Source organism: Myotis brandtii, unplaced genomic scaffold, assembly GCF_000412655.1.
Source record: "Myotis brandtii unplaced genomic scaffold, ASM41265v1 scaffold39, whole genome shotgun sequence".
In the NCBI taxonomy this organism is placed as follows: Eukaryota; Metazoa; Chordata; class Mammalia; order Chiroptera; family Vespertilionidae; genus Myotis; species Myotis brandtii.
The window spans coordinates 8,034,581-8,048,468 of NW_005364953.1; positions in this window are offsets into that span (position 1 = coordinate 8,034,581).

The following is a 13,888-nucleotide window of genomic DNA, read 5'->3' on the forward strand; positions in this document are numbered from 1 at the left end:
ATCACTTTGTAAATTTCCTTTCATTCTTTTCTGGCCTGATGTGTTTCTGTTGAGAAATCATTTGATAATCTAATGGGAGATCTCTTGTATGTAACTTTCTGTCTCTCTCTTGCAGCCTTTAAGATTCTCTCTTTGTCCTGAATATTTGCCATGGTAATTATGATGTGTCTTGGTGTGGATCTTTTCGGGTTAATCTTGTTTGGGACTCTCTGTGCTTGTGTGACTTTCTCTTCCCCACATCAGGGAAGTTTTCTGACATTATTTCTTCAAGTAGGTTTTCTAAACTTTGTTCCTCTTCCTGTTTTTCTGGCACCCCTATTATTCATATGCTGCTTCGTTCCATGTTGTCACATAGCTCCCTTAGGCTCTCCTCCTTCTTTTAATTGTTTTCTCCAATTGCAGTTCAGTTTGAATGTGTTTTGGTTCCTTGTCTTCTAATTCGCTAATTCGTTCCTCTACTTCTCCTAGTCTACTACTGAAACTTTCCATGATGTTTTTATTGCAGCTATATCACTCTTCATTTCTTCTTGATTCTTACATAAGTTGTTGATTTTTTCATCCATCTGGTTTATGAACTATATGACCCTTATTCTGAATTCTTTTTCTGACATATTGCATGCCTCTGTTTCACTTAGCTGCTTTTCTGGTGATTTCTCCTTTCCTTTCCGTTGAGGTTTCTTTGTCTACCCTTTTTTTTTTTTTAAATCTCACCAATGGATCTGGATGTCGAGTCCTTGGGTCGCAGTGGCTCCTCACACTGCAGTTGTTCCTCAGGCGGTCGCAGCAGTGGCTGCTCCTCAGTTGACAGCAGCTCCTCTACTGGGTGCTGTTCACAGCTGTGGTGGTTCCTCTGGCTGGTAGGAGGTTGCTTGCTCAGCTGCTGATCCTCAGACCGGGGTGGGCTGATCATGAGGCTGCTGCTCCTTGGATGGGGGCAGCTGCACATGTGGCTGCTGCTCCTTGGATGGGGGGGGTGGACTTCTCACATGGCTGCTGCTCTTTGGATGGTGGCTGGCTGTGTGCGGCTGCTGCTCCTGGAACAGGGCAGGCTGCTTGTGAGGCTGATGCTCCTTGGATAGGGTCAGGTTGCTCGCAGGGCTGCTGCTTCTCATACAAGGTCGGGCTGCTCACACAGCTGCTGCTCCTCCGACAGGACCGGGCTGTTCGTGTGGCTGTTGCTCCTCAGATGGGTTGCTCACGCAGCTGCTGCTTTTCAGATTGGAGTGAGCTGTACGTGCGGCTGCTGCTCCTTGGATGGGTGCAGACCGTTCACCCGGCTGCTGCTCATTGGACGGGTGCGGGCTGTGTGTGGCTGCTGCTCCTTGGACCAATGTGGGCTGTGTAGGGCTGCGGCTCCTTTGACGTGGGTGGTCTGCTCATGTGGCTGCTGCTCCTCGGACTGGGGCAGGCTGCTTAGGTGGCTGCTGCTCCTCAAATGGGGGTGGGCTGCTCATGGAGCTGCTTCTCCTCGGATGGGGGTGGGCTGCTCACACTGCTGCTGCTCCTTAGACAGGGCAGGTTGCTCATGCATCTGCTGCTCCTCGGATGGTGCAGGTTGCTCATGCATCTGCTCTCCTCAGATGGATGCAAGGTGCGTGCTGCATGAAGCTGCTGCTCCTCGGATGGGGGCAGGCTGCGCGGGGCTGCCACTCCTTAATTGTGGGTGGGCTGCTCATGCGGCTGCCGCTTCTCAGAGGGGGGCGGGCTGCTCATGTGGTTCCTGCTCCTCAGATGGGGGAGCGGGCCACTCCCATAGCTGCTGCTCCTTGGACAGGGGCAGGCCACGTGAGGCTGCTGCTCTTTGACCTGTGGCAGGCTGCTTGTGGGGCTGATGCTCCTTGGATAGGAGTGGCCTGCTCCCGTGTCTACTGCTCACGTGGTCACAGTGCCCTGGTCTAAAGCGTTGGGCTGGTCAGAGGAACCTGTGCCCAGGGTGGCTGGAGACTCAGTGATCATGGGACCACAGCTGAGGTAGCAGGTCCCTAGCAGGGGTGGCTGTACAGTCCCAGGTATTATCTGAGGGCACCCTGGGTGGTGGTGAGGCTGGGATCCCAGTTACAGCAGCTCTCCCCTTCAGAAATTCAAGGCCTCTGAGGAAGAGCCAGCCTCCCGGTACTGTTTTCAATGGTACCAGAGGCCGCCTAGTTAGGCGAGCCTGGTTAGCTTGCCCCCAGAGGTCCTGCAGGATCTATCACACACACACACACACACACACACACACACACACACACACAACCACACACTCCTCTTTTGCTCCCTCACTCACTCACACTCTCTCTCTCTCACTGCTGCCTCCTTCCTGCCTCTGTAGTTGGGTCTGGGGTGTTATTGACTCATATTGATGGATAGTTTCCTCTCTAGGTGTCTGGTTATGTGGCTTGCTCTCTAGCACATTGGCCAGACAGGATAAAATTCACCTCGACAAGACACAACACAAAGTAAACAAAACACGAATGTACTCCCGACGCTGATAACCCCACTATTAGTGACCACCTGAGAAAAGAGAATTAGGGGAGAGAAAAGAGAGCACAAATGATATCAAAGAGAGAAATAAAAACAAGAGAGAAAAGAAAAAGGAAGGAAAAGGATATAGATATAGATATAGACATAGACATAGATATAGATATATAGATATATGGAGAAAACACCACAGAACAAACGGATAAAGCAAAAAAAAAAATCCAAACACCAAACACCCAGCAAAGAGGTTGGGGCAGAATCTGTAGAGGCTGAGCTTATACACAGAAAATAAGGTTAAGAACTGGATGAATATGGGGAGGACCTCAGTTCAGTAGAGAGGAAGTAGAAAGGGGATGAGTGGATAAGAAGAAAGAGAACGAGAAGAAAAGAATAATGATAAATTTACAAAAAATTGATTTAAAAATGGTATAAAAAATAAAAAGTAGCAAATAAAATAAAATAGAATGATGGAAAAATAATGTGAAAAGAAATAGAAAATAAAGCAACAAACAAAAAAGGAAAATAAAGAAAAAAGAGGGAAAAAAGAGATAAAAATAATAAAATAAAAATGAAAAAGTGAAGTGTAGTTCCTTTGGCTGGCTTAAGATCCCAGTCTTCTGTACTGTCTATGGTTTCTCAGTTTCCTGTTGTGGGATGAAGGCCTCTCTTTAGGCCAGTCCCTAATTTATTTTTAATCCTTTATACCATTCAGGGTGTATTCTGGGTGTGGTTGTATTGGTTGCCTGGAGACTGGAGGGAGGGGCTATCTCTTCAGGATAAAATGGCTGCCCAGGTCCTGGGCTCAGGTATGACTCAGCGCCAAACTCGCTGCCACTTCTCCTGGACCATCTCCTCTCCCCAGCCCCTCCCCAGACTCCACAAGTCCGCCCCTTCTCCTGCACCTCAGCCACAGGTGAGTGTCTGTATCTGAAAGGTCCTATGAACTAGGTTCAGTGAAGAAAAACACAGGCCACAGAGAGGGGAAAGACTGTGCCTCTGCGAGCTCCTCTCCTGCCGGCACTATGTGGTCTGGTCAGCCCTTCAGGCTGCCTCCTCTGAGCTCAGCCTTTCGTGACTGTGGAACCAGATCTAGAATCCCCTGCCACCAGCAGTCCTGTGGACCTCCTTTCCATAGTCAGTCACTGTGCCTGTCCTAAGGGACGTGGCTTGGTGCCATGTGGTTTCCCTCTGATCCTCTGGGCTCAGAGGTCTGGCAGACTCTCCTGCCCAGATCCTTGATTTTACCTTTCTCCAGGGGTCCTCTGCCCTTCCTGGCTGCAAATTGTCTCACCAGCTGAGTCTCCTTCACCAATCCTGGGTGGATGTTTTTCGTTTCAGCTGCTCATTCTATCTGCTCCAGGATAAGGCTCAGGACACGTCCGTCTATTCTGCCACCATTTTGTCTCTTTGGGAAAATTATATTTAGATTTTCACTAACCTCTAACTGAAATTTGGCATTTTATTCTACTATAAATGTAAGCAACGGAGTACAGAGGTATTGGTAGTAACTGTGACTTTTTCTTTTACCAGTATGATAGTATCACATAGTAGTTTTTAGATCTGTCATTACATATTGCTATTTAATGTGTTAAAGGAGTATATATGTTACTATATCACAAATGTGTTTGGATAAGTTTATAATTTTAATACAGTTGGTTTCTTTATTATTTTATTTTATTTCATGTTTTAAAATCTTATTCTGATAACACGGACTCAGATACAGAGAACAGACAAGTGGTTGCCAGATCGGAAGGGGGTTGGGAGGTGAGTGGAAAAGGTGAAGGGATTAAGAAGTATAGATTGGTAGTTACAGAAGAGTCACAGGGATGATAAGTACAGCATAGGGAGTATAGTCAATAATATTGTAATAACTATGTACGGTGTCAGGTGGGTACTTGAAATACTTGGGGGATTACTTCACAAGTTATATAAATGTATAGCCACTATGTTGTACACCTGAGACAAATATAATATTGTATGTCAACCGTAATTGAAAAAATAAAATTGTAATTTTGATAAGAAGTTCACAGGCTTCACCAGACTTCCCAATTGGGAGGACTCAGGAGTCTTGCATCTCATCTCAGCTTCACTATCCACTTAGCTGTATGGCCTAGGGTATGGCTGTTCATCCTTTGGAGACTTGTTTTCCTTATCTCCCAATTCCCACCCACTTCGGCTCCAGCCTCTGCCTAGTACAGCTGAGAGAATGTAAAGTAGGGGTTCCTAACAATTTTTGGTGCCATGGACACCTTGGGAAGTCTGACAAACTCTGTAAACTTCTTATCAAAAGACATTTTTTATTTTATTTTTTTTCAATTACAGTTGACATACAATATTATATTAATCGCAGGTGTACAACATAGTGGTACTCGCAGCACTGATACATGACTATCCTTTAACAGGTATCTCTTGAGGAAACTCTTGAGGAAAGAGGCCATGTTTTATTCCTCTTTGAATTTCTAGGACTAAGACTTGTACATATCAAGTGCTCTATAATGGCATGTGAGTGAACAATATAGAGTTTATAATAACACTTACCAATTAGGTTGATATGAAGGTTAAATAAAATATGGATCAGTAGAATGTTTTGAGTTTGCAGGTGGACATACCAAGATTCAAATTTCATCTTTGCCTTTTAGAAACTTAAGCATGTTATTTTACATCTTGGAGACTCAGCTGAAACAGAATGATGCTATCTGCTTTTCACAGTTATAGTAAAAAATGAATGAATTTCTCTTTATTCATTAGTATCTGGAAAAATCTAAGTACTATATCACCTAAAAATAAGAAAACAATATTTCAAAATTCAGGAGGAATAACAGAACAATAAAGAGCACTGAACATTTATAAGGATTTATTTCTATGTTGAATAGAAAGTTTTGTGAGAGATGGTATGTGTTGAAATTTGATTATGTGATATAACCAAACACATTCTATTTTTACATATCATAATAACTCTGGAATAATGTACTAGTCAGGTTTTTCCAAAGAACTAATGGGATATGTGTGTGTGTGTGTGTGTGTGTGTGTGTGTGTGTGTGTGAGAGAGAGAGAGAGAGAGAGAGAGAGAGAAGAGAGAGAGAGAAAAAGAGAGAGAGAGAGAGAGAGAGAGATTTATTTTAAGGAATTGGCTCATTTGATTATGGGGGTTGCCAAGTTTGAAATTTGTAGGGCTGGCCAGCAGTCTGCAAATAATTCTGGCTGGTGTTAATGCTGCAGTCTTGAGTCCAAAGGCAAGCTGGAGTAGCAATTACTTTATCACCCAAGGATATGTTTTTATTGATTTTAGAGAGAGAGAAACATCAATTGGTTGCCTCCTATATACATCCTGTCCAGGGATTGAACCTGCAACCTAAGTTTTTGCCTTGACCAGGAACCCACAAACCTTTGATGTATGTGATGACCCTCCAACCAAGTGAACTACCCAGCCAGGGCTGAAATGAGACCTTTTGTAGTACAAGTAGATTAAGTGAATGAGAGCAAGGGGCCTGGATGTTGCAGTTGTTGCTTTAAATTTTTATTTTATTTAACTTATTTAAAGAAGAAATTATTTTTTTCTAAGATGGGTGCAGAATAGTTGTAAACTACACCCACATGTTCTTGGCCCCAAACTTGATTTACAGCTAAATTATAGAGCAATCTGCCCTAACCGGTTTGGCTCAGTGGATAGAGCGTCAGTCTGAGGACTGAAAGGTCCCAGGTTCGATTCCGGCCAATGGCATATAAAGGATGTTGCGGGCACATCCCCAGTAGGAGATGTGCAGGAGGCAGCTGATCAATGTTTCTCTCTCATCAATGTTTCTAACTCTCTATCCCTCTCCCTTCCTCTCTGTAAAAAAATCAATAAAATATATTAAAAAAATTATAGAGCAATCAACCTGAATAACCAACTGAAGGCTAGCTGAATTGAAATATAATAACTAAGTATTTACAGAAAATTCCACATAGACACTGCTGAAAAGGGCAGAGATGTGGAAAGAGATAGCCTTTACAATCATGAGTGGCGACGGCTGAGAAACCAGAGGTGCAAAACATCACTCCAGTTAGGAGCGTGGGGTTCCCACCACACTCAGGGATCTCCAACCCAGAACAACAGAGATGGGAAGAAGAGCCCATGTAGCATTTGGTAGTGAAAATTAGTGGGGATTTAGTCTACCTGGGAGACCCAGACCATACTTTCCTAGGGATGAGAACTCCTATTGTTACAGCACTAGCCTGAGTAGTGCACATTCTGGATTTCGACTGTTGGCGAGGCCATCCTGCCATACTCGGGTCCTGTGGAGGGGTCTGCTGACTATACCCAGCAGTAATTTTTAAGGGGCCCTCTATTTTTCTGAGGAGGTTTTTGGTAGAGACCCAGATAGTGAATAAACTGTGTGGCTTGGGGAAGAGGAAAGGTCTCCCCCACCTCAAGCGCAGAGCTGTTGCCCCTTTCCTCACCTGTTGAATCAATCACTTAGCCAGTCCTGTCCAGCTGAGTTCAGCAGTGCAGGGGAAATGGAGTGCAACTCCGAGCTAGGATTTTCAGACAGTGTCTCCAGGGGAAGTTTTGTCTGGGAACCAGATGGGTGAGAGCTGGGATGTGTAGATACATTGTGGGAAGGCAAATCCAATAGCCCCTGAGTTCAGCCTGCACTACCCCAGGAAAGAGAAGTGCCTGCTCTCTTTCCCCAGCACAGGCTTGCGAGACTGCTTGGATCAGCCCTGCCAAGTCCTGGATACCACAGCCCACTAGGTTCAGTTTCATAGGGGGGAGGGAGAGAAGCTCAGAAAGGGGACATTCAAAGTTTGAGACACAGGCTATTGTCTGGGACCAGGATGAAGTGCATATCCTCCTCCTGTGGGCTGGACTGGCATCATACCCAATGGGAGCCTTTTACTTTTCAAATATATTTTTATTGATTTGAAAGAGAGAGAAAGAGAGAGAGAGAGAGAGAGAGAGAGAGAGAGAGAAACATCGATGTGAGAAACATAGATCAGTTGCTCCCTGAACACACCCCAACTGGGGACTGAACCCAGGAATTGATTGAACCTGCAACCTTTTGGTGCATAGGATGATGCTCAACCAACTGAGCCACACCGGCTGGGGCAATAGGATACTCTTTTGATCTATCTTCCTAAGCCCGTAGTGGCTGAGCTGAGCTTACTCCTGCAGAGGGGACAGCTGGCTGCAGCCAACCTGAGCCTGCAAAAAATCCCTCTAGGACAGCCGTGGGCAAACTATGGCCCCCGGGCCGGATCCGGCCCGTTTGAAATGAATAAAACTAAAACAAAAAAAGACCGTACCCTTTTATGTAATGATGTTTACTTTGAATTTATATTAGTTCACACAAACACTCCATCCATGCTTTTGTTCCAGCCCTCCGGTCCAGTTTAAGAACCCATTGTGGCCCTCGAGTCAAAAAGTTTGCCCACCCCTGCTCTAGGAGGAACTAGAGTTGGAAAATCTGTCAGAGACTGAGTGGCTTGGATGTGAAGCAGGGAGCACTTTCCCCTCATTGAGTGCTTGACTGCATGATCCCCAATTCAGGGACCCACTAGCCCTGTCTTACCAACACCAGTTGCCCTACACTTCCAAGCTTGCAACCTGTGGAAAGGGCTGTGGGTTGTGGCCAGCATTGGCCCACTCTACAATCTTTATTCAGAAGGCTCTGGAGGAAGACCAGGCAAATTCAGTAGGAGGCAGAATAGCTGACAGATGGAGGCAGACCTCAGCAAGCCCGTCTTTATACAGGCCTGCCCTCAGCAGTATGCTAGAGGAATCTGACTGTTTTACACAGATTGGCCCCTCCCATGCACATCCAGGTCCAGTAGATGCAGACACAAACAGTGAACAATGTGGTAGCTTCAGACAGGTAGCTCAAGGCTGGTTACCCACACTGGCTGAAATCATTTTATACCTGAACTCCAGCCAAATGGACCCAGAACCAACACAATTAGTAGTGGGCTTCAGAGCATAATAGAGCTTGACTCAACTAGCCACCACAATAGCATACCAAAAGGGGGATTCCAGCAGGCATCAGGGGAGGAGGCAACCCAAGAAAAGCATCTCATACACAGTGATTGAGGTTTATCTTTATGGTCATCCATCCATGAAAGGGCCAACAGCATTCAATACTAAACTACAATAGGGTGTGCACATAACCCACAAGAAAAATTCCTGGTACATGGAGCTCAGGTGATCTGGAGGATTGTGCCACTGAGCCCAATAAGATACCATCATAACAAGTTTGGGAGTCATAGCAGATCTTCCTATTACACAGAGACAAAATGGGAAGACAAAGAAGAATTCCCCAAATGAAAGAATGAGAGAAAGCCCCAGAAAAAGAAGTAAATTAAATGGATGAAATGGAAGCAACAAAAATACCCGATACAGAGTTTAAAACTGGTTATAAAGATGTTCAAAGACCTTAAGGGAAGAATGGATGATCTTAGTGAGAAGTTAAACAGAGAGATAATAAGCATTAGAAAGGACATAGAAAATACAAAAAAGAACCAGTCAGAAATGAAGAATACAATATCTGAAATGAAGATGAGTACATTGGAAGGAATCAACAGAAGGCTAGATGAAGCAAAGGACTGAACCATCAAATTAGAGGACAAGATAACAGTTAGCATCTAAGTAGAACACTAAAAAGAAAAGAGAATTTTAAAAACTCAGGGAAGTCTAAGAAATCTCTGGGGAAACATTAAGCATAACATTGGCACCATAGGGATACCAGAAGGAAAAGTGAGCAAGGGATAGAGAACCTGTTTGAAAAAATAATGGGAGGAAAACGTCTCTAACCTGGTAAAGAAAAAAGTCACGTGAGTTCAGGAAGCACACAGAGTCCCAGTCAAGATGAACACAAAGAGACCTACATCAAGACACATCAAAGGCAAAGGTTAAAGACAAAGAATTATAAAGGCAGCAAGAGAAAGACAGGGAGTTTCCATTAGGCTGTCAGCTGATCTCTCAACAGAAACACTCCAGGCTACAAGGGGCTGACATGAAGTATTCAAAATAATGAAAAGCAAGAACCTACAACCAAGATTACTCTACCCAGCAAGGGTACCATTTAAAATTGAAGGTGAAATATAGAGCTTTCCAGACCAAAAGAAAAAAAAATAGGCAAAAGGAGTTCATTACCACCAAACCAGCATTGCAAGAAATGTTAATGGGACTGCTTTTAGAAGAACTTGAGAGATAGAGAGAAGAACACAGATATAAAGAAACATGGTGATAAATATCTATCAATAATAACCTTAAATATAAATGGATTAAATGGTCCCATCAAAAGACATAGGGTAACTGAATGGATAAGAACACATGACCCATATATATGCTGTCTATATGAGTCCCATCTCAGGACAAAAGGTAAACATATGCTGAAAGTGAAGGGATGGAAAAATATTTCATGCAAATGAATACCAAAAAAATCTGGGGTAGCAATACTTATATCAGACAAAATACACTTCTAAACAAAGGCAATTACAAAGACAAATATGTCACTATATAGTACTAAAGAGTTTGATCCAACAAGAGGATCATATATGCACCAAACATAGAAATACCTAAATATATAAAGAAAATCTTGGTGGACTTTAAGGGAGAGATTGATAGCAATACAGTCATAGTAGGGGATTTTAGTACCCTACGCAGTGATGGCGAACCTTTTGAGCTCGGCGTGTCAGCATTTTGAAAAACCCTAACTTAACTCTGGTGCCGTGTCACATATAGAAATTTTTTGATATTTGCAACCATAGTAAAACAAAGACTTATATTTTTGATATTTATTTTATATATTTAAATGCCATTTAACAAAGAAAAATCAACCAAAAAAATGAGTTCGTGTGTCACCTCTGACACGCGTGTCATAGGTTCGCCATCACTGCCCTACTGTCATCAATGCATAGATTTTCCAGACAAAAAAATCAACAAGGAAACAGCAACTTTAAATGACACACTAGATTGGAAGGATTTAATTGATATTTACAGAACATTACAAAAGCTGCAGAATATACATTGTTCTCAAATGCACATGGGACATTCTCAAAGACAGACCACATGTTAGGACACAAAATAAGTCTTAACAAATTCAAGGAGATTGCAGTCATATCAAGCTTCTTCTCAGATCACAATGGCATACAACTAGAAATCAACTACAAAAAACTTAAAAAAATTCAAACACAGGAAAGCCAAATTGCATGTTATTAAACAATGGATTGGTTAACAATGAGATCAAGGAAGAAATAAAATATTACCTGGAAAGTAATTAAAATGTACACACACCAACCCAAAATCTATGAGACACAGAGAAAGCAGTCCTGAGAGGAAAGTTCATAGCATCACTGGCCTACCTCAAGAAGCAAGAAAAATCTCAAACAATCTAACTTTACACCTAAAAGAACTTGAAAAAGAACAAAAAACAAACCCCAGAATAAGTAGATGGAAGAAAATAATAAAAATCAGAGAGGAAATCAATGAAATACAGACACAAAAAACAAAACAAAAACCCACAACAAAATGTCAATGAAACCAAGAGAAGATTTAAAAAAAATATATAAACAAATTGATGAGCCTTTAACCAGCCTGATCAAGAAAAAAAGAGAGAGGGTCCAAATAAATAAAACCAGAGATGAAAGAGAAGTGACAACGGACATCACAGGAATACAAAGGCTTGTGACAAATTCCATGAAAAACAAATTGGACAACCTGGACAAAATGGATAAGTTCCTAGAATCATACAATATTCCAAAACTGAATCAGGAAGAATTAGAAAACCTGAATAGATTGATTACTACTAATGAAATTGAAGCAATAATTTTTAAAAATCCCAGCAAACAAAGTCTTGGGCTGGATGGCTTCACAGGAAAATTTTACCAAACATTCAAAGAACTAACACCTATCCTTCTCAAACTATTCCAAAAATTTCAAAAGGACAGAAGACTTCTGAGCTATTTTTATGAGGCCAGTATTATCCTAATTTCAAAACCAGGTAAAGACACTACAAAGAAAGAAAATTATAGGCCAAATCTCTGATGAGCATAGATGTTAAAATCCTCAACAAAATACTAACAAACTGAATCCAGAAATACATTAAAAAGATCATACACCAGGATCAAGTGGGTTTTATTCTGGGAATGCAAGGTTGGTACAATATTCACAAATCAATAAATGTGATCTACCACATAACCAAATGAAGAATAGAAAAATAGATGCATTGATAGAAAATGGCAGCCAAATAGGACATGTCCTGCACCTTCTCTTGGAGCAGATAGAAGGGACAACTAAATAGAATAATATCCACCTGGAATTGGCAAATTAAACACAGCTGGTGAGACAATCTGTAGCTGAAAAGGGCAGAGGACGCCTGGAGAATGGTAGGACCAGGGATCTGGGTTGGAGAGACGAGTGACCACTGGGATGAGAGGGTCAGAAGGAACCTGCACTGCACCAAGTCTGCGTCCCTTGGGGACATGTGTAACATCCATCTATGGAAGGGCGGTCCACAGGGCTGCTGGTGGCCGAGGAATCTAGATCTAAGTTCACAATAATGAAAGGCTGAGTCCAGAACGGCAGCCTGAAGAACTGTCTGAGCTGCATGATACCAGGGGGAGAGAAACTCGCAGTGGCATGGTTGTTTTGCCTGTTTTGTCCTTGCTTTTATTCCCTAAACCCAGTTCATAGGGCCTTTCAATTACAAACACTCACTGAGGCTGCCATGCAGGTGGAGGTGCAGTTTTGTTAAGGCTGGGGAGAGGCTGTGGAGGGGAGCAGGACAGGGAGAGGTGACCAGAAATCCATCACTGACACATTTCAGACCCTCCAAACCTAAGTATCCATTTTTCTCCTGAATAGTCAGCCCCTCCCAGCAGCCTCAGGGCAGCTAGTGTAGCTGCACCCAGCCTTGAGCTTTGCAGAGGAAACAAAGACTCTGACTAGGTCCAGGGAGCCCTCAGGGACTGGGTTGAGGGGATGTTTGGTCCCAGAAACCAATACAGCAACACCCCCACCTAAAGCCTGTGTCAGAAATAGGTGCTTGAGTAATTAAGACTGACAGCAGGCAGGCAAACAAAGTGGGCAGATTGGTCCCCGCCTGCTTGCAACCAAGGCTGTAGAGACACAAAGGAGCAGTGAATCACTTGGAACTTCAACACAACTTTAACAGGAAACTGAGAAGTGGCATAGAGATAGTAGAGTGGGGTCTTAATCCAGTCCCCATGGGGCATTAAAACTTAGTTGAAGTGAATGACACTTTACTTTTTTATTTTTAATCTTTTATTTAATTTTTTTGTTATTTTTTGTTCTTTTTCTCTTTTATTTTTTTTGTATTTTTCTTCATTATATTTTTATTATTATTTTATCATATTTTTCTTTTTTTCTACCATTTTCTTCCTCACTTCTCCCTTTTTATCCTGTTTCTTTCTCTGCTCCTGTCTCCACTTTAGTTTTTCTATCTCCTTTCTTTTTACCTCTTGTTAAAAATTGATCTTCTTTATCTGCTTTATTGAAGTGTTATGATTATTGTAATCTCTGTTGGCTTACTCATATATCTAATTTCCTCTCCCCTGCTCCAAGACCATGCACCTTCTCTTTTCTGTTTCTATGCTAGCCAATATTTTATGCTTTTGTTTTTCCTCTCCTTTCTTGCTCTGTCCTTCTCCTAATTGCTTAATTAGTTTCACTCATTAAACTCAAGCCTATCTGCTCTCTCCTCTATTCTTCTTTTCCAAAAATAGAATAGATAACTTACAAAATTTTAAAAAATCTTATTTTTATTATTTTGCTTTTTAATTTTCTTCTCCTCCTCCTTCATTTTCCTTCTTTTTCTTTTCTCTCTTACTTTTTTTCCTTTTCTCAGTATCATTTTTGCTCTTTTTTCTCTTTCCTAATTCTCTTTTCTCTGGTGGTCACTTTTATTGGGGTTATCAGTGTTGTGAGTACATTCGTGTTTTGTTCCCTTTGTGTCATGTCTTGTCGAGTTGTATTTTGTGCTGCTTGGTCAATGTGGTAGAGGGTGAGCCTCATAACCAGACACCCTGAAAGGAGAATCCATCCATGAATGGGACAATAATACTTAAGATCCAACTACACCAAAAAACCCCAAATATCCCAAATAGGGGGCAACAAAAGGATACCAGCCCAGAAGACCTGAGAGATTGAACCACTGGGTCCCCCAAAATATCTACACTAATAAAAGACAAACATGCAAATTGACTGTCCCTTCGCTATGCCTCAAGCCACGCCCACCAGCCAATCAGAGCAACTGTATGCAAATTAACCCAACCAAGATGGTGGCCAGCAGCCACGGAGCTGGAGCAAGCAGGAGGCTTGGTTGCCCCAATGATGGAGGAAGCCAAGCTTCCCTGCCTGCCGCGGTGGCTCTGAGCTCCACTCAAAGCAACAAAGTTTCAATTATAGAAGGTAAATAAACCCCAGATACCT